We start from the raw sequence: 22,674 nt of genomic DNA, 5'->3' as shown, positions 1-22,674 counted from the left end.
GCATTTCTTCGTCCTCTTCTGTCTGCTTTCCTGTGCTTGTATAAAGAGGGATTGCTCAGTGGGATTTCAGAGTCCAGTGTGAAGTCACTCTCCACAGAGGAGTCGTTGTGGCTGACCTGTTCTCTTCGATAGTGAGGCGTGTGTCGGTGCGCATTCCTGGTCCTTGGCGCACCCGTGCATAATAGTGTAGTTTCAGATGTCTGGGATGAACACACACGTTTCTTGAACTCCCAATGGTAAATCTCACTTCTGAAGTAATCCTCCATGTCGCGTTTGTCCTTTTTCGGTTTGATGCTGAGTAGCTTCTCTTCGTATTTGCACACAGTGTCCTTTATGGAGCGCTCAGTGGAAGGAAGAGTGGACGTGTGTGCTTGCTTCCATCGACACCTGATCGATAATGAGTAACATTAAATGGAGGAAGTCTTTATTGAAAAGCTCTCCTCATCATTTAATAAAGTTCTCATCTGATCTCCCTGTTGTTGTCTGATGCATAAACCCCGAGGGATTTCCTTGTCTCTCCAGTATTGGCTCAAAGTTGAGCCATGCATAAAGAGGCGTGTCTCTTTGCAGTCTCTCCAACGTTGCTTCTGCGTCTTGGGAAGCCTCAGCGCCTTCCATACGGACAGCAGGGAACAAAATCCTTTTGGCATCTTCACAGGAGACTCAGACGTCGCTGCGCAGTTATCTGTCAGTGTTGATCTCTTGAAAAGAGCTCGTGGTAAAGCGTGAGAAAAAAGGAATACTTGGCACATCTGTTTCCAAACAGGTGCGTAGGAGAGGGACGAGAAGAATACAACTTGTAGAAAAGGTGACTAGACCTTCATCAGGCAAACAGTTGTGTAACAAAGAGAAGCCATCTTAAGTAGGAGTGGCTGTGAGTTTGACATTAGTCACATGACCCACGTGCAGTGGAAAGGCGAAATACCAAACAGCAATTAGTGTAACAATCAACATTATACATAGAAAAAGAGGAATAAAGAAGTCAAATTAAAAACTGCTCAGTACAATCTTAAACACAGCCCAACAAGTTGACATTAGATAGGTACGTTCTTGAGAATAAATGCTTATGTCCTTACTGTTAACTTGCATTCTCTAAAAACATACATATCCAAATCTGGAAGGTACATTAAAAATGAAGCTATAGGGGTTGTTTACATCAAGAATAAGCATCAACACACAAATAGGAAACTTGATAATAAATGCAACAAGGCCTCCACAATGTCACAGAGTAAAGATGACGTCAGACAATAGTCACATTACACTCCGCCCTACCAAGGCTGTATCCTATAAACTAAGTGGGTTCTGATCAAAACATCTGACTTCAGTGCTGTTAACCCTTTGTTGAACAGAGAGCGCCATCTAGTGGGCTCAGAAGATAAAGACAAAGCTTCATGAGGCTTCATTTGCTCATCACTACTTGTCGCCTACTTTACTTGAGTATTTCCATTTTCTGATACTTTATAGGCCACTTTTTACTCCACTACATCTCAGAGGGAAATACTGCACTTTTTACTCCACTATATTTATTTGATAACTTCAGTTACTTTGTAGATTATTAATACAAAATACCATCAACTAATAAATGATATTATTATAGATTAAACTACGCAACAGTTTATAAAGTCATTAAAATGAGCTCCATCTTTACCAGCTGCAACATTAAAGTGATGAACACATGAATGCATGAATAATTATAATCCATAATATAAATGGAGCATTCTGCATAATGAGCACTTTAACTTTTGGTACTTTAAGTGTATTTTGATGCTGATACTTTTTGTACTTTCACTCTAGTAACATTTTGAATAAAGAACCAGTAATGGAGTATTTTTAAAGTAAAGATCTGAACACTTTCACCACTGGAAATAAGTAACAGTGTTCTGATGTCAAAATTTGGGTTCACCATCATGAAACCAAAATATTCTAATCATAGTGTAAACTGATATTGATTTCTTGAGGTGGCTTAAAAACATTTTGTCTCCGACCAGTCCACGTTGCATCCTTAGCTGTTGTGTCAGTACTCCTGCTGATTCTCCAAACTGGGAACGTGCCAACCGCCATCTACTCAAGGTAATACACTGACTGTGGAGAAGTAACTGATACAAACCCCACTTCCAAAAATCTGAACTATTCCTTTAACTGTCAAACTGTCACAGAACAATTAGGAGTCGGTGGAGAACTATTTGAAATAGAGTCAGTCTGTGAAGCTTTAAAAGGTTCATTTCATGGTCACATTTACTCACTGTGTAATTGTTTGGATGAAAGCTGCCTTCAGACTGTACAACAGAAACACTGACCTTTAGGTGAGCTCACTTAAACCTTATTAACTTGGCTCTTTATCATTGACACGGCCAGATGACCTGCAGCAGCTGACTGACTGTGAGCAGGTCTTCAGAGTCCTCTGGATTGAATCAACTGAAACATGTGGAATAATAAAACATTGTTATTCATCATTTCTCTTCATGACACAACAAAGAAGCATTTCACTTACAATTTCATGCAGGTGGAGGCTCTGACATTTTATTACAGCCCCCACTCACTGATTTATTGTGTCAACACACTGGTTTCTGCTGCAGTCAGTTACAGAATATAATGATTCATATGAAATAACCTGAACATACAGAAGAATAAAGAAGACGTTTACAGAAATATAATCTGACTCTGGCGAGAATGATTAAGCGTACATGCAGACTTGTGCACTCTGACATCAACCTCTGAGATACAGGAGAACAAGAAAATGAACATCAGTTCTCCATCTTTCCACTAGGGATGTCCACGATGCAAAAATTCAATAGTCCATGCTGATACCAGTAAAATTAGCTACATGATTCTCGAACGGTTAAAAAAAATATTTGCACATAAAATAACATTTCTATCAACAGATTGATATTCTTTTTCTCTTTTCATCTTTACCTATTTTTTGTTGTAAAAACATTGATCAACATCCGCAATGATCTCAATAAACTATTTAAATATTTACTATTTAAATCATCTGACAGCGTTTGAGCCGACCACAAGAATGTGTGGAATTTCGATTTCATTAATTGTTTGTTCTGTTTTTTAATGTCCATGGTCCAGTTGTGGAAAAATCAAACGTCCCAGTACAATAAATCAAACGCACCCCAACCGCTGTGTTTTGGAAGTAGACACGCATGCGCAGTCACGTCCCGCTGAGAGTGAAATCCCTGACTGTTAGCTCACATGCAGCATGAAGCTGTTCTCTGTGTTGTTGAAATTAAACAAAATAACACGGAACATATCTGCTTATTAGGCTACTGATTTTGATTGGGATATTTCTGATGAACTGAATGACATTTAACGGAGTGTTGCCCGTCTTGAAGGCTGGGCTCATAGGAGACCACCGGACTCTCTCCCAGGGGAGGGGCTGGGGGAGAGAGGGAGATGTCAGGAGTCCAGGCAAGGCTCCGCACGGAGCACGGACGGTTCAGAAGCAACTCAGAATGAGTTGAAAGCAATTTATAAACAGACAAAGTGGAGTTTTAAACTGCGTATATTGCTAACAGATCTATTCTCTGGCCTAAAGTGCAGCCGTGACTGGTTCTGAATGTGGGCTTTAGCAGGCAGCCGTTCACTCCTCGTCCTCGTCACCCCCTCACTCTGAATGTAGGCATGGACTGCAGCGCTATATGGCGTATGCTGCCCCATCAGTTCGGAAGAGTCATAGCACTGATTCTTACGCTGGTATCGGTTCTTCCGGTTTTCAAAAAATGAGTATTGCCAGTTTTTTTCATCATGGTATTGAAGGTATCGCGAGTATCAGTTCTCATGACATAACTACTTTCCGCAGTGTGGCAGTCTCACAGAGTCACAGCGCTGTGTCAGCACCAGAGAAAGGTCTGGGATCATCCATTACATTTGTGATATATGGGAGGAAAACACTCCGGATTGCTTTTGTTTTTTTAAACCAATCACAGTCGTCCTGGGCAGACCTAAGCCCAGGATGCAGCGACGATGGTGTTCTTGTAAAATAGTGCCAGGGTGAACTTGTTCTGGTGGAACAATTGTACGTGAGGAGGAAAGCTCTGTCATTAAAATGGCCCCACAAAAATAAAAACATTAATACAGTACAGGAATATTTTGCGTAGCAATATTGTCACATACACAGATGCCAAGTATCAATTTTTTTAATTATATAAATTATTAATACATAAACAGACTGAAAACCTTATCTTATTAGATCATTCTGGTGTTGACAGTTTGTCTTTGGGGACATAATTTGCAGTTGAAAAAACATTTAAAATGGCAATAATATTATATCTTGATCATATCATAACGTGGGGCCTCCGATCCTTATTAACAGTCGTCACTGTGTGATTCAACTTTCAGAATCAGAAATACAATATTGATCCCCAAGGAGAAATTGTGATTCGTTGCAGCCGCTCTGATGTAAAGACTAAAGAATTATAAGTAAAAATAGGAGTATGAAACAGAAGTATGTGAATATAAAGTAATACAATTCAATAAAGAGAAATAACAATGTTTAACACTAGTGCTTAAGATAGTAAGAATAAAATATCTTCAGTCTGTGAGTGTGTAAAATATACAGATATGGTCACTGTGCTACATTACACTGTATAAACTAATGTTACATTCAGAAATATAAAATACGTATTGTGCTATAATGGTTACTACAATATATACATCCATAGAATAAAGACAAGAATAAGAATAAGAGCTGTGGAGGTGAAGCCTGGCAATAATCAGCTCTGGAGGAGCTCAGCGGTTAAAACCACAGATGATTTGCTGTATGTGGCTCCAGCAGATCGTCATGACAACAGTAGTCACGGTGACTGGAGTATGCTGCTACCAGAGTTACAAGATGTGACATATCAACTCTGACTGGCCGAGACAGAAAACAGTTGTTAGAAAGTACAGCCGTTGTTTGATTTGTTGTAGATTTTTAAAACAATTCCCTGAAACAACAAAGCAGACACGCCTTATTGCATGATCCAAAACTTTGACACAACTCAACATCTTCAGTGTGTAAGTTGTTAGCTCGCAGGTTGTTGTTGTTTCCTGTAGTGAGGGGGATGTGGAAACGCTAACACGCAGACAGTTAAAGGTAGGGAGAATGACGGCTGTAATCAGCGGCCCCATGGCAGGCTTGTAGTCAGGCTTTCTGGATGTAGACTGTGGCTAACAGTGTGGAGGCAGGCTCAGACTGGTAATCTGGCAATTCTGGCAAATGCCAAATGGACTGGACCACCAGCAAAGTGGGGAAAAACACTGTGGTGAAAAAATGGACGTGCTGGCCTCGGTCAACCTGCTGTTGGAACAGCTCATCTGATTAGAGGTTACATGGCCCCAAAATTGTCAGAAGGCTACCTATTCTGAAAGGCAGGTGCAGTGGTACGCACTGTTGTCATCTCCCCCACCCTTTCAAGTGGTTCTGTCCATGTGGTGTCAGAGGTCAAGGAGAAAGAAACAAATGAAATAAAGACAGAAAGAGCAGAGTTGAATCTAAAATACAAATTAAATGGATAAAGGAGAAAACTGCAAGCGGTGGAAATTGCCAGGGCGAATTTTGTTCCCAGTCCGACCCCATGTCGTCATTAAGAGTAAAAATCTGCAGTCAGATTCAGGTGACGTCCAGGTGGAGGGTGGAGGAGGTGGCTGAGTGCAGAGCAGGAGGAGTTTCAGTGTAGGAGGACAGAGCAGTCACTGACACACTGATGATGATACTGTCAGATCCAGAGGAACACACAGGGATGATGGTGGACTTCACATTGTGTCTGACAGTGGAGCTGATCTCAGAGCAGTTCAGGCTGCAGCACTGAGAGTCATCTCCACCTGTGATTCCTGTCAGTCACTGCTGGATGAAGCTCTCCTCTCCACTCTACCTCCCAGTAACATGGTCCAGTCAGAGTCTCCCTCTGGATCATCAGGACACAGCTGATCCTCTCAACACATCCACCGTCCTGTTTATCAAACTGCAGTTTACTTCCATCTGATGAGAGAAGAAGACAAGAGAAGTTATAAAGCAGCTGTCAGTCAGTGATGCAGCACATCCAGTATAAAGACCAGTAGGACTTCCTGTTCAGAGCAGAGTGGAGCGGCTGTGTAGCGTAGTCGGCTTCCTTCCAGCTCTCATGTTAACGTGTTGGAGTGACTCTGCAGATTTCACTCAAGTACACAGTGTAAATAAACTGCTGAGAGTCCTGAACGCATCATGGCTGCACAAACAGAGGGATTCACTTTAATGATGGATTTACTGAGTCTGTTAGAACAAATGACTGATGGACAGATATATCATGTTAAATGTTCTACATGTTCATTCAACATCCTTCATTGTAACACTCTAGGCTATATAAAACACACACACACACACACACACACACACACACACACACACACACACAGAAACAGGAAAGCATAACAGGTCCCCTGTTATCAAGGTCAGATTTGATGGTGTGACAGTTTGATGAAGGAGGACAGCTGTCTCTATACATGTTGTGATGCTGTCAGCTGTAATCCAGCTTCACTTCCTGTAGACATGAACACAACAACAGTCGTCTTCACATCAACTTAAACACATGATCTCAACAAGCTTCTTTCTGATCTGATTGGCTGACTGTTCTCTCTCTTCATTTTGTCATCACAACTTTGAGCCACTGAGAAGGTCTGAGGTTTACAGGAAGTACTGGATCTTTGCTCTGATACTAACTGTGTTTAATATAATACTGCTGAAACCAACATGGACCCACTCCAACCCTCTACTGACCTCAGAGTCTCCAGTTTACTGTGTGGACTCTCCTTCAGATCACACAGCAGCTTCACATCTGAATCCTGCAGCTTGTTGCCACTCAGGTGCAGCTCTTTCCAGACTGGAGGGGTTGGACTTCAGAGCTGAGGCCAGAGAAACACAGCTGATCGCTGACAAACTGCAGCTCCACAGTCTGAATGAAGAATAAATGATGTAGATAAAAATCATTAATAAAACAATCAGATGTGTTCAGGTGTTAAATGTGTAGCTTAACATTACTATGTCGATCAATGAGCTTTGCCCTAAACTGAGTAGAGTGACTTTGTTATTGTGTTATTTTGGATCATCGTAATATCAGCCCTCTACAGATAATCCAGTCATTTTTTTGCTGAAATCAAAGTCATGTCATGCAGGATTGTTGGTTACCATTTGTAAACATGTTCAACAGCTCAGGTGAAGGTAAAAGCCAACCCCAGATTCATTCTTGTTTGGCATTTCTTCTTGCTAAATTTGCATTTCTTTCAGTGTTGTATCTCTTTGATTCCTGCTGCTTACAGTCTGGCATCTGGTCCCCACCTTTTTATAAAGCCCTGAGCTCACCTGAGCGCTGTGGGGGTACACGCCCAGAAACTTCCCAAACACAGAAAATAAGAAGAAAGTAAGAAAACACAGGCAGAGGCAGAGTCTCTGCAGATAAATACACCAGCACACACTGAGAGTGGCTCATAAGTGATGATTGAGAGGGATTATTTCTGTATGAGTCTATACACTGTTTTAAGGAAGATCCTGCAGAGTTTATCTTTAAGGTTTTAGCTTCACATTGCTCTGCCACAGTCAATGGATTAAACCACTGAACAAGACAAATAGACTTCATTGTGGATCAGTATAATATCAGCCTGATGTCTGCAGTTTAGTGTCAGCACAACTTTCACATCATAATAATCTCAGCACAGGAGTAAAAAATGGTGTCTGACCTCAGAGTCTCCAGTTTACAGTGTGGACTCTCCAGAAAATCACACAGCTGCTTCACTCCTGAATCTTGCAGCGTGTTGAGACTCAGGTCCAGCTCTCTCAGATGGGAGGGGTTGGACTTCAGAGCTGAGGCCAGAGAAACACAGCTGATCTCTGACAAACTGCAGTTCCTCAGTCTGAATAAAGAATAAATGATGTAGATAAAAATCATTAATAAAACAGTCAGATGTGTTCAGGTGTTAAATGTGTAGCTCAACATTACTATGTCCTGAGCAATGAGCTTTGCCTAAACTGAGTAGAGTGACTTTGTCATTGTGTTATTGTGGATCATCATGATGTCAGCCTTCTACAGACATCATCCAAATGTCACCACAACATTCATTCACCTATTCATATCAACACAGATTAACAACATGCTGCTGATCTCAGTCAAGTCTGTATTTAGAGGATCAATATCAAATCAGACACGTTGGACTAAAAACTGTTCATTCATTCATTTCTTACATGACCTTCATACTGTATTTGTATATGGAATAAAAAGGAGAGGGACACATTTGTTCAAGTTTGTTCAACAGCCACATGCACATTAAAAGAGTTACTGGTGGCAGTAAATATTCCTCCTGTCCACACTGAGTGTGAAGTGGTCTCTTCTTAACTCAGCTACACTGTAAGAAATGTCTTCATAAGTTCAGATGAAACTAATATGAAGCTTCAGCAGTCTGAGTTATCCAAACTCCCTCTTTGAGTTACTGTTCCTCCTCTGCAGCTCAACAAGAAAAACACTGTCAAACACTAAATACTGACTGTAACTCAGATGTCTGAAGCCTCATATTAGTTTAAACTGAACTTTGACACAGAACAAGACTGTGGATTTTGTCCTCCATCTGGTAACACTGGAGTCAGGTTATAAAGGGACTAGACTCACAAGTCAGTTTAGACGCTTTGCTTAACTAAAGACTGATGACTTTCTCCCTGATTTTGTGTTTAGATGGGTGGATACAATTTCAGAGTTTAAAAAAACTCCCTATGTTGCAGAACCAATAGTAAATCTGCAGGGCGGTCCTTCGGTGGCTCGCTGAACTCTTGTGCTTGTAAACATACACCCACTAGAAACACGTGTAATGGTACAAAATGTCTCAGCCGCGCTCGCAGAAAACGCCGTCAAAATTAGTGGATGTTTCTTGCGTTGCGGCGACACATTCTGTACTATAGCGGGAATCGCCTTGTTGTTAACAAATACTTCCGGGTAGAACACCAGCAGAGCTTTTAGCTATATAAATATATATATATACATACATACATTCATATATATATATATATATAGCTATATCACATTTTTCACATCATTGTATCACCGTTTAGACTAATCCGATGTTTGTAAAGTCTATAAACACAATGAGTGAACAAACATTACTACTTCTTAGCCGTTAGCGGTGTCTGTAATAGGTAATAACTCATTAAACGATCCGCGAAAAAAATATTTTTTTCCAGTGGATATCTCAGTTATAACATGATTGAGCTAGCAAAGCAGTTTTGTGTTGCTGTCTGTGGCATTTATTCAGAAATCAAGATGTCTAGAAAGCATCAGTGGCTGCAGCTGACAGGGACAGTGAACGGCAGCAGCGCAGCAAAGCAAAGCTAACATCTGTTAAAAGCCTCCCGTTGTCGGATATGACATGAAACTACTCCAGTTAGCTCAATCGTGTTGTAACTAAGACATCTGCTGGAAAAAATATTTTCTTCACGGATGAGCACGCGTTTGATAAAGCACAGTTAAATCTCTCGGCATCCATTTTCAAGCTCTCTGTGTGTTTGTTTCCTTGTGGGCGAGAAAAGAGAACACACATTTCAAGAAAGCGTGTCCTTTTCAAAAATGCAAGAGGTGTTGCTTTGTTGCTGGCGTTTCCGGTGTGTTAAACACACTTTAGAAAGGAGTGTCCCCAGATTATCAGAAGGCGGAGATCTCTGATTGTCTGGTGGCGAGACCATAAAGGACTGCTTCACAGACAGTATGGACAGAAGGAATGATTACAGACATCAACTACAAAGGGCACTCAGTAGAGTGCAGACCTCTGCCAGGCAACTGCATTACAGCTGTGATGACCAAATGTCTCCCCTTCTGTTCCTGAGATATGACGTTTAATAATGACCAGAGAAGTGTCTCATGCAGAACATTATGATGTCACAGTGAAGTTGACCTTTGACCTTTGGGATATAAAATCTCATCATTCATTATTTTATCCTGTTAGACATTAGTGTGAAGATTTGTCATAATTAGCATATGAATTCTTGAGTTAAAAACATATATTTGTGAGGTCACAGTGACCTTGATCTTTAATCTTTGACCACCAAAATTGATGAGTCAAGGCCTCAACACACGCTTGTTGGAGGGGGCGGAGCCTGTCAGCTTCAGCTCCACTAGTTTGGAGTCCACATGTGTCTGTCTTTGGTTTTAGGTGGATTACAATAAGAAATGACACGTTTGGAAGATTTTATTCCACTTACAGTGATGTAACCAGAGGCTGTTAACTCAAGTAACGTCACCTGTGTGGGTCGAGGAGGAGGGAGAGAAACGCAGCCCAGCGACAGGAAAACACAGTAAAGACTCTCACACTGAGCTCAAATCAAAGCAGTGCACATAAACAAGGTCAATAACATCAATAAAATATTTGCTTTCTTTCAGGGGTGGGGATCCACTGATAGAGGAAACACTTGATAGCAACTGGGATTGTTCCACAGCACATCAGTCAACACATGGATGCATAGGGAAACAGGAGCCAGTGAATGCTTGTCATTTAGAAATGAGATCACATAGAGGTATGAATCCAGATCATTAATGGTGCAGTCCTAATGGGCGTGTGAGTGTGAAAGAATATCAACCTGTCCTTAAAGTCCAAGATGTTTCCAGTGCAGACTATTTATTTGCTTATTGTTGCAGTCTAAAGGTCTGTGACTTCAAATGATTATGTGACCTTAATATGAAAACAAAGAAACCTCAGAACCTCAGGAATCTTAAATTCTCTTTGGATAAATCTCAAACTTGATGGTGTCTAAATGTTCTAAACCATCATTTCTCTGCCTTTCATAACCAACTGTTCAGCCATTTGGAAAGACACAACATTTCTGAAAACACTGAAAGCTTTATAACCTCAGTCAAGGATTTATATTATATATATATCCAAAAACAAACAAACAAACACCTACATAAGCAAGTGAACTGACCTCAGAGTCTCCAGTCTACAGTTTGGACTCTCCAGTCCAGCACACAGCTGCTTCACTGCTGAATCCGCGCAGGTTGTTGTTACTCAGGTCCAGCTTTCTCAGATGGAAGGGGTTGGACTTCAGAGCTGAGGCCAGATAAACACAGCTGAATTCTGACAATGTGTAGTTCCTCAGTCTGAATAAAGAATAAATGATGTAGATAAAACTCATTAATAAAACAATCAGATGTGTTCAGGTGTTAAATGTGTAGCTCAACATTACTATGTCCTGATCAATGAGCTTTGCCCTAAACTGAGTAGAGTGACTTTGTCATTGTGTTATTGTGGATCATCATGATGTCAGCTTTCTACAGACATCATCCAAATGTCACCACAACATTCATTCACCTATTCATATCAACACAGATTAACAACATGCTGCTGATCTCAGTCAAGTCTGTATTTAGAGGATCAATATCAAATCAGACACGTTGGACTAAAAACTGTTCATTCATTCATTTCTTACATGACCTTCATACTGTATTTGTATATGGAATAAAAAGGAGAGGGACACATTTGTTCAAGTTTGTTCAACAGCCACATGCACATTAAAAGAGTTACTGGTGGCAGTAAATATTCCTCCTGTCCATACTGAGTGTGAAGTGGTCTCTTCTTAACTCAGCTACACTGTAAGAAATGTCTTCATAAGTTCAGATGAAACTAATATGAAGCTTCAGCAGTCTGAGTTATCCAAATCAAGAGGGTGTGGACCAAAGTTACAGACTGTTTAGCACCAAACTCCCTCTTTGAGTTACTGTTCCTCCTCTGCAGCTCAACAAGAAAAACACTGTCAAACACTAAATACTGACTGTAACTCAGACGTCTGAAGCCTCATATTAGTTTAAACTGAACTTTGACACAGAACAAGACTGTGGATTTTGTCCTCCATCTGGTAACACTGGAGTCAGGTTATAAAGGGACTGCTTCACAGACAGTATGGACAGAAGGAATGATTACAGACATCAACTACAAAGTGCACTCAGTAGAGTGCAGACCTCTGCCAGGCGACTGCATTACAGCTGTGACTCTAGACAACAACACATGCTGCTCAGCTGTGACCGCTGGAGTTGTCCCTCCTGACTTCCTTACAGGCAAGATGGCAGCTAAGATAACAAAACGTCTGAGATGCTTGCTGTCTACACAGGGCTTTAAACAGATGACATTAACATAGGACATATCAACGTGCTGGACGTAATCTTCAGAGTCTGTTATAATAACATGTATGCCTCTGTGCACCAGTCAAGTTTCTCATTACATCCATGTCTGTAAAAACATGGACGCTTCACATCCATTGTCCCCCGACAGCACAGAAGATCTATACAATCAACATCATTTCAAGGTGGACACCCAAGATCAGTGTCACCAACTCAGTCTCTGACCAAATGTCTCCCCTTCTGTTCCTGAGATATGACGTTTAATAATGACCAGAGAAGTGTTTTATGCAGAACATGATGATGTCACAGTGAAGTTGACCTTTGACCTTTTGGATATAAAATCTCATCACTTCATTATTTTATCCTGTTAGACATTAGTGTGAAGATTTGTCATAATTAGTGAATGAATTCTTGAGTTATGGCCAAAAACATATATTTGTGAGGTCACAGTGACCTTGACCTTTAATCTTTGACCACCAAAATCTAGTAATTTGATTTTTGAGTCCAGGTGGACGTTTGTGCCAAATTTGAAGACATTCCTTTGAGGCATTCTTGAGATACCACTTTCACTAAAATGGGACGGACAGACGGACGGACAACCTGAAAACATAATGTCTCCAGTCACGGCTATCTCCGGCACAGAGCTCAAATCAAAGCAGTGCACATAAACAAGGTCAATAACATCAATAAAATATTTGCTTTCTTTCAGGGGGGTGGGGGATCCCACTGATAGAGGAAACACTTGATAGCAACTGGGATTGTTCCACAGCACATCAGTCAACACATGGATGCATAGGGAAACAGGAGCCAGTGAATGCTTGTCATTTAGAAATGAGATCACATAGACGTATGAATCCAGATCATTAATGGTGCAGTCCTAATGGGCGTGTGAGTGTGAAAGAATATCAACCTGTCCTTAAAGTCCAAGATGTTTCCAGTGCAGACTATTTATTTGCTTATTGTTGCAGTCTAAAGGTCTGTGACTTCAAATGATTATGTGACGTTAACATGAAAACAAAGAAACCTCAGAACCTCAGGAATCTTAAATTCTCTTTGGATAAATCTCAAACTTGATGGTGTCTAAATGTTCTAAATCGTCATTTCTCTGCCTTTCATAACCAACTGTTCAGCCATTTGGAAAGACACAACATTTCTGAAAACACTGAAAGCTTTATAACCTCAGTCAAGGATTTATATTATATATATCCAAAAACAAACAAACAAACAAACACCTACATAAGCAAGTGAACTGACCTCAGAGTCTCCAGTCTACAGTTTGGACTCTCCAGTCCAGCACACAGCCGCTTCACTGCTGAATCCTGCAGGGAGATGTTATCACTCAGGTGCAGCTCTCTTAGATGGGAGGGGTTGGACTTCAGAGCTGAAGCCACGACTTCACAGTCAGTCTCTGAGAGTTCACACCCAATAAATCTGACATGACACATATATGAGAAAATCTGTTATTGTCAAAGAGACATTTTATATTTACTTTATGGATTTGATGATAAAACAGTTTGAAATATCCTGTTTTGATGGACTGAAAATAGTTAAGAATAAAAAAAGAACACAAAGAATTCAAACTAATTAAAAGCTGATTCATGACCAGAATTACTGCCTCGTGGTCGTATGCTTCACCAGTCAAGTTACACTTACAGTTTACATCCATGTCTGTCCAGACTCATATGTGTCCATGACAGTAGACAATGATTCAAATATGGATGTTGCTGCAAAGAAGCTACTTATTCTAAAACACAGACGCTTCACACACATCTTCAACCCGACAGCACAGAAGATCTATACAATCAGCACAGTTTCAAGATCAGTGTCACCAACTCAGTCTCTGACCAAATGTCTCCCCTTCTGTTCCTGAGATATGACGTTTAATAATGACCAGAGAAGTGTTTTATGCAGAACATGATGATGTCACAGTGAAGTTGACCTTTGACCTTTTGGATATAAAATCTCATCACTTCATTATTTTATCCTGTTAGACATTAGTGTGAAGTTTTGTCATAATTACTGAATGAATTCTTGAGTTATGGCCAAAAACACATTTTGTGAGGTCACAGTGATCTTGACATGATGCCTCTGGCCACGACTGTCGCCGGCGCCGAGGCATGAAAAAAGAGATAGCAACAACTGGATAAAAGCAGTTTTTAGGACTTCAGAAATCTCCTTTGGCAAATGATACAGATCTTATTTTGAATGTTTAAGCATAGTGGTGAATAAACTCAGGTATTATCTGCATGTCTGATTCTATAAAACACCTTACACAATCTGTTTATGGAGTAATAACTTTACTGCTTTCACTCAGAACCATCAAATACTGCCATACTGTGATGAAATGCTGCTGTGATAAAACCTCAACAACAACCTCTGAAGTCCATCATTTGTTTTATCAGGTTCACATGGCGCCTCCATCACATAAAGGTGAAAAACTGTCAACTGGAACAATGATTAGAAATCAATACAAAAACTGTGTTCATTAACTCAACAGCTATAAACACAACCAACTGAAACATCTACATGTTTTGCACTCACAGCATTTGAAACAGCTCAAGAACATCTGTGACAAAATACAACAGACACATCATTTCAACATTTTATGAATAATAAGAATTTCATAGTGTGTATATTTGAAGAATTAAACTACTAATCTACAATGATTTATAATGTTAATCTCATCTGGACTTACCGAGCCTTTCTGCAGTTCGTCACAGCTGGAATCAGTCTCTGTCGTCCGGCGTCTGTTGTGTTGTATTTCTCCACATCGAACTCATCCAGAACCTCCTCTGACATCTGCAGCATGTAGGCCAGAGCTGAGCAGTGGATCTCTGAGAGTCTCTTCCCTGATCTGTTCTCTGACTTCAGGAACTCTTGGATCTCCTGATGTACTGAGAGGTCGTTCATCTCCAGCAGACAGTGGAAGATGTTGATGCTTCTGTCAGGAGAGATATAAATGCGTGTTCATCTTCTTCAGGTTGTTGATGGCTCTCTGGATGATTTCTGGACTGTTGTCTGTCCGACCAAAAGGCCTCCTAACAGTCTCTGGTTGGACTCCAGAGAGAGGCCATGAAGGAAGCGGACAAACAGATCCAGGTGACCATTTTTACTTTGGAGGGATTTCTCCATGGCTCTCTGTAAGAAGACATCCAGAGATCTGTAATTATCCTTGTCTGTCCCAAGGAAGTCCTCCAGTACCTTTGTGTTCCTGTTGGTGAAACAGTGGAACAGGTAGACTGCAGCCAGAAACTCCTGAACGCTCAGATGAGCAAGCAGTAGACTGTTTTCTGGAAGATCACAGATTCTCTTTTGAAGATCTCTGTACAAACTATTGAGTACACCGAGGCCTCTGTGACATCAAGACCACAGCGCTCCAGGTCTTCTTGGTAGAACATGATGTTTCCTTTCTCCAGATGTTCAAACGCCAGCCTCCCCAGCTTCAGAAGAACGTCCCTGTCAGCCTCCGTCAGCTCCTGTGGACTGGTCTCATGTCCCTCATCATACTTGTGCTTCTTCCTCTTTGTCTGAACCAGCAGGAAGTGTGAGTACAGGTCAGTCAGGGTCTTGGGCAGCTCTCCTCTCTGCTCTGTAGTCAACATGTGATCCAGAACTGTAGCAGTGATCCAGCAGAAGACTGGGATTAGACACATGATGTGGAGGCTCCTGGATGTCTTCATGTGTGAGATGATTCTGCTGGACCGCTCTTCATCACTGACTCTCCTCCTGAAGTACTCCTCCTTCTGGGCGTCAGTGAAGCCTCGTACTTCTGTTACCCTGTCAACACATGCAGGAGGGATCTGATTGGCTGCTGCAGGTCGGGAAGTTATCCAGACCAGAGCCGAGGGAAGCAGCTTCCCCTCGATGAGGTTTGTCAACAGCACGTTGACTGATGACTTCTGTGTGACATCAGTCACAACCTCATTGTTGTGGAAATCCAGAGACAGTCTGCTTTCATCCAGGCCATCAAAGATGAACAGAACTTTACAGACAGCGAGCTCCTCTGCTGTGACCTTCTGTAATGTTGGATGGAAAACACGGAGCAGAGTGAGAAGACTCAACTTCTCATCTCTGATCAAGTTCAGCTCCTGAACGAAAGCAGAATCACCACACTGACATCTTGGTTTTCCAAACCCTCGGCCCAGTCCAGAGTGAACTTCTGCACTGTGAAGGTTTTTCCAACGCCAGCGACGCCGTTGGTCAGAACCACTCTGATGTGTTTCTGTTGCTCAGGTAAGGCTTTAAAGATGTGCTGACACTTGATTGGAGTTTCATGGAGGGTCTTCATCTTAGAAGCTCTCTCAAGCTGCTTCACCTCATGTTGGGTATTAACCTCTTCACTCTGTCCCTCTGTGATGTAGAGCTCAGTGTAGATCCTGTTGAGGAGGCTTTCACTTCCTGTTTCATCACTTCCTTCAGTCACACGTTCACATCTCCTCCTCACACTGATCTTATGTTCATCTAAAACCTCCTGCAGACCACTGTCTGCTGAAAGAGAAGGAAACATGTCAGACTAAAGAAATAAATCTGGACTCTGATTATTTTCATGACCAACATTAAAACAAGTAACACAAACAAATGAAGGTTTTATACATTAGTTTGATAAAATCTTTCATGTCTACACTTTACAACACAAATAAACCAAGAAGAATCCTGTTTTCAGACATGATGACATCAGCAGACAGATGTACAGTCTTACTTTGTACAGTGCTGCTCTGACTGGCTGTCTGCAGTCCAGCTCTTGTTCTGGATCTTTTTCCACACTGGGGACAGGAGGAGTCTCCTGATGAAGCAGACTGGTCCCAGTATGAGCTGATGCACTGTCTGCACAACCAGTGTCCACAGCTGGTAGAGACTGGATCCTTCAGGACGTCCTGACACAAACTACAGCAGGACAGCTGCTCCTCCACAGAAACATGACTCCTCTTCTTCTCTCTGTGGAGATGAACACATTATTTAGATCTCGTCCTGCAAACTGTGCTGAAAATTATTTGCTTTATTCACACACTCAGTCACAGGCAGTTCAAATATCTCATGGTGGAGCTTCATGAAAACCTCCTGAGTAATGTTGTGCTCCACTGTGAGACGACTTTCAAAAGGCAAAAAGCTCCCTCATGTTTTTCAACAGTCTCTTACTTTGTGTCTGAGGGTCCAGGTTCATTACTGAAGTTTAGAGGATAATCTTTGGACCAATCACTCTTCATAGACAGACAGCTGGACACTGGAGACTCTGCTCTCTGTCTGTGGAAACAACAAATGTTTGACACATATTATTAGTGCTTGTAAAGACCAGGTTCAAACAGTGTCATCGTTGGCGCTGCCTGTGTTTTACCCACCAGCAACTACGTGTCTCCTTTATCTGAACACCCTTGTAAATATACAGGTAATTTAGTTTCCTTCTTATTTCTTCTCTCAGTGCTGCTCTTATATACTGTGTTCTATTTAACTGCATATTTTATTGTTATATTCTATTTTCAGTAGATAGCCAAATTTAAAGGACTCTGATCAGGGCCAAATAACTTGATCAGGACATCCCCGATGACTGAATAAAACAATACCTCATGTCATTATAAAAACAGTGTTGTGGTGCAGATTATCAGATAATAATAAAAACAGAATCATCTTCAGGTCAGTTTACAGTAGAAACACTCTCTTACTTTGTGTCTGAGGGTCCAGCTTCATTACTGAAGTTTAGAGGATAATCTTTGGACCGGTCACTCTTCATAGACAGACAGCTGGACACTGGAGACTCTGATCTGTCCCCGTCTGCCTCCAAATCAGCCATCTTCCCAAATCTGAGAGAACTGTAACACACATACACAGTGTGATGAAGTCAGTAACTTCTTATTTATAGGACATGATTACATATTGGCTGGGTATTTTTATGACATACAGTAGGGGAGAGCGGGGTCAGTTGGGACACTTTTGTATTGACACTAAATAACCTTTGATTACTCACAGATAGGGATGGGAATCGAGAACCGGTTCCTGGTAAGAACCGGTTCCCACTGGTTCAATTCCTCGACATCATTAGCCTTTATACTTAATTGATTCCCTTATTGATTCTTTTCATTCGCGAATCTATGCTCGTCAGTCAGCAGCACGTTCAACAACAAAGAAGACGTAATGTCGGAGAGACAGAAGCTGTCAAAGCCATGGCTTCACTTCACGCTGTTGTTAGCCTCCCTGGAGCTGTTAGCAACTGTGGAGCCTCGTCCCGCTCCAGGTAGACTGTGGCCAGGGCGCTGTTGTTGTTAGCCTCCCTGGAGCTGTTACACCAAGGATGGTAAGATGAGGGCAGTTGAGTTGACTTGCATGCCATTTGTTGTTATAATATGCTGGGCTAGCTGCGTTAGCTGCCTCACCTGAGTTAGCTGCACGAGCTGCGTGGTGATGACACACTCAGGCTGTGGGCCGGGATTTATCTCTAGATCACCAGCTAGCAGTAACATTAATGACAACTCATTGTGGCTGTTGTTGTGACATAGATAACTGTATGCCAATGCTGGCTTATGACTGTGAAAGCTGCTGTTAGTTTTTTGTGTGGTTAGATGGTGTCTAAACATTTCTATGCGGAAGGAGGTGCGTCGTTAGGAGGCTCTGAGGGGAGAGGGACACGAGCTCAGAGGGGAGGGGTCATGGAGCACAGAGGGAGGGGGGTGTGTGTGTGTGTGGGGGGGGGGGGTTCAAATCTTTCTCATCGTCTTTCTAAACTACACCATGGCTTTAAGGTTCACAATAAAATGTTATGAAAGCAGATGTCTTGGGTTACAAAGCGAGATGATATCATTAATTCACAGGAGGAATCGATAAGGGAATCGATAAAGAATCAGATCAATAAGCAGAATCGATAATGGCATTGATATCAATAAAATCCCATCAATTCCCATCCCTATTCACAGACTCTCTGAACAGATGCAGACAGAGCTCAGGTGAAGCTACGTGCAGCAGAGCAGGAGGGCTACTTGCCCCACTAGCTGTCCCGGATGTTAGCGAGTGCTAGCACGTCTCTCTCACAGCAGCAGAACCGCAAAGTAAAAGAAATACAGTCCGAGTGAAGCGCTTGAGCCGCGGGCGGATACCCGGCCGTCACTGACAACTAAAGCCTCGACTGGTAACAAGTATGAGGGCCATTGCGGTGAGCTAGCTCGATGCTAACTTCGGCTAGCAGTAGCGGTTAGCATCCGTCGTTAACACCCACTTCCCAGCTCACCGCAACGGCCCTCCTGCCCGTTGCAACAAAACGCTGCAGGCTCCCGTTGCTGGTGACAGCTGGGTATTGGCTTATGGCTCCAGCGCTTCACTCGGACTGTAATTCCTTTCCTTTACGGTCCTGACAAGCTAAACAAACCAAAAAAACCCACTGAGCTTCCTGTCTGTGACGGAAGCTGTCATCAGCAGAAAACCGAAAAGGCACCCATGTGGGGGGCTGGAAAATGACCAATCTTAAGAGAGCCGGGGTCAGCCTTGATCTCCGTCCCCAAAGTGTCAAAAGTCCTTGCTTCAAGCGAGCAGGGGCCTGCATCACGAAGCGAGATCAACCTTTCCTGGGTTACCCAGACCTATCCTGGGTTGACTAACCCTAACAATGGCAATCAGGATAATCGGTATCACGACGCTGGATATCAACTCGGTAACTCAACCCAGGGTTGCTTTATCAAGACCCGTGAACGCACACGCAGCGGACCAATCACAATCATGAGAGAAGCGTAGCGTCACGTAGCGTCACAGAGCGTCGCTGAGCGTCCTCACAGAGCGCCGTATGTGAGGGGAATAAGTATTTCTCATGAGGATCAGAGATTAATTCTACTAAAATATGAGGAGGAGAAAAACAACATTAGAGAAAAGGCCACCGTGGCAGCTGCAGGAGGAGGAAACATGCGTGGCAACACATAACGGGATGAATAATGTTTAGTTTTAGTTTAGATTAGTTTATTTGCACATAATGTTAAAAACAGACAGTATAACATTTACAAGATTAAAAAAAGAAAAGTGCCGGAGAGGTTAGAAGCCACTAAAAGCTTATCAAAGAAATTCCCCTGTCAAAACATCAATGAAATCACATAATAGAGAAGAAAAGAAAGCGGGTGAGGAAAGAAGAAATAGAGGACGAGAGAGGCAAAAATCAAGACAACACAAGGCAGCAAATAAAATGATGTGTAGGTTAAATGACTCATCACTGGTTCAAGTAGCTACAGTACCTGTACCTGTACATCTGACACTGATCACACCCATGAATCCCATGAAATCAATGCTGCGCAGATGAATTGCGTGTATTACAATTATCGTCTAACATCATTGCGTCTGATAAACTGGTCTTCTTTGTCATAACGTTATATATGCTACAATAAAGCTTAAAGCTGACGCCACAATTAAATCATATCAACACCAAACTGATAGTCTGAATAAAATCATCCTGATATTGAGCTGTGTTAGAAATTAACAGCTGTGCAGAAATATACCTAGTGTCCCTCTTTAAGAAACAGAAAGGAAAATCCCTCAAACTCCATGAAGTGTAGACATGATAGGCTACTTTCCACATTTCCAGCAGCAAAGCTGTCAGTTAGGCCCATTATCTTTAACAGGATCATTTCCTCCAACAAAACAAAATGTTGGCACTAATTAATGGTGCTATTAAGTGTCCGCTAATGATCAGTTTCTTTCTTATGAAGGGTGGGATGAAAGTTCCACTTCTTTCCACTCCTTTTTGAACAGTCTTTTCATTGTCTGTTGTTGTTGCTTTCTTTTCTTTTTTAATGTTCAAAATAAACTTTCAAATTAAAATCAATCAAATGAATTAAACTTCCCGTCATGGCTGGGCTGCGTTTCTGTCAGCCATCAACAGCTGATTGGCCAGTGGGTGGTGCTTTTTATAGGATCAGATTCAACCCTGAACTTACCCTGCTCCGGAGCAGGATAGCCGTTCAGAGTAAGTTACCATGGTGATCTACCCCGATAAGAACTGAACTGGCTTTGTGAGACCGAAAACCCAGGGTTAACTCTGAAGTTACCTCGCTAACACATTAATCCTGCTTCGTGATACAGGCCCCAGAGCTCCACCGCGAACGAGCACAGTGTTGTTGTGTGTGTCGCTGCTGTTTTTTACTCGCTCGCACCTGCCTCTGCTTCACTCTGTTGCTGAATATGTGCGCGAAGATCAAAGAAGTGCGCGCGGCAGTTGAAATCTGCGCGCATGACATGAAATAATTTACACGAGATCTGCGGCGTGTAGATGTGTTATCCGCTCGCGCGACATATGACACAAATATAACGCCATAGTTTCTTTATTTTCTTATTACTACTCATGTTTCAAAACATGATATTTGCGCACATGATGCTGATGTTGAACAAATAAAGTTTTTTGAAAAAAAAAAAAAAAAGTCTGACAGTTTCCTGACAGTTTCCAGCAGCCTTCAGTCTGTACAGGAAGTCACAGAAACACTCACATCCTGTCAGATATGATGATGATTTATTAAAATATAATCAGACTCATATATCAGTTTGTTCTCAGTCTCCAGTTGTTTTAATTCTGATAGATTGATTTATTAAAATCTAACCAAAACTCAGTGTAACAAAGAGCAGGGAGAGCTGACTGTACACTCAACATCTTCCTATCCAACAAAACTGCGCCACAATCCCTCGGCAGAGTCCCCCTTTTCTCTCTGTGTGTCTATAAAGTGCGCTGCTCGTGGTCAGTGTTGCCAGATCTCATGAGACAAATAAGCAACCGGGCCTGTGAAAACAAGCCCAAAACAAGCCATTTTTTCTCACGGAGCGCCCCTAGGTTCTGGTGAGAGAAAAATAAATAAACTGTGTGCAGTTTTACAATCCGTGGGGACGGATTTTAAACTGTGGGTACAGATTGTCAATTTACATCCATGTGGACAGATGAGTAAACTGTGCGAGGAGGGTGTGTCTGCAGACCTGGAGACTGCAGATTCAGACCTGCAGATCTGGACCAGCAGTTCTAGACCCCTTGCATTTCGCGACAGCGCCCTCTATACTAGCGCCAAACATACTATTACAACTATTGAATATGACCGACGACGATCCGAGTGTGAGTATTGAATATGAATCATATTATTTGTTTAAACTATTTTGTTGACTTGAATTAGAGAGCGAACTTCATGTTTTACAGTGATACGTTTAAAATGATGTGACTGTCTTTACCAAGATAGTCTGAAAGGCACGTCAAATATGGGTTAAAGTAGTAGGTAATAGTTTAGCTTGTTAGCAATGAACTGTTTGACCTGCACATTTTGTTTCATGAAACCAAAGCATGTGCTTTAAATTAAACATGAATAAATGATTAAAGCAATGATGTGGATGATATGAGAAAACGTGTACAGGCTTACGTTTTCATACAAGCATGAAACTGTTCACATATTGGCAATTAGTGTACTTTATGCTAAAAGTTAATTTTGTATTCATGTATATCATGTAATACACCTACACACATTTTTCCTTTATTATTCATAATGTTATATATCACGTGTGTTTATATCACTACACTGATATTACTCTATAGCATATATTTAGAGATTTTGTGGACAGAAATTAAGCT

General features: G+C 41.6%; 1 long non-coding RNA gene and 1 pseudogene across 1 annotated transcript in view; one reads left to right on the top strand and one right to left on the bottom strand.

Moving 5' to 3' along the window:
• LOC125883942 (NACHT, LRR and PYD domains-containing protein 12-like) overlaps window positions 1–22,674 on the bottom strand; it is a 169,867-nt pseudogene that overhangs the window by 126,972 nt on the left and 20,221 nt on the right.
• The window catches only part of LOC125883991 (uncharacterized), a 54,519-nt gene that overhangs the window by 13,768 nt on the left and 18,077 nt on the right, over window positions 1–22,674 (top strand). The window contains exon 2 of the long non-coding RNA XR_007448620.1: window positions 15,210–15,344. This is a non-coding gene — a long non-coding RNA (uncharacterized LOC125883991). The remainder of the gene's footprint in view (window positions 1–15,209; window positions 15,345–22,674) is intronic.

The sequence above is a fragment of the Epinephelus fuscoguttatus genome, linkage group LG23, assembly GCF_011397635.1.
Source record: "Epinephelus fuscoguttatus linkage group LG23, E.fuscoguttatus.final_Chr_v1".
Taxonomy (NCBI): domain Eukaryota; kingdom Metazoa; phylum Chordata; class Actinopteri; order Perciformes; family Serranidae; genus Epinephelus; species Epinephelus fuscoguttatus.
The sequence above is the reverse complement of the archived record's forward strand: the minus strand, read 5'-3'. Positions and strand labels throughout refer to the sequence as shown.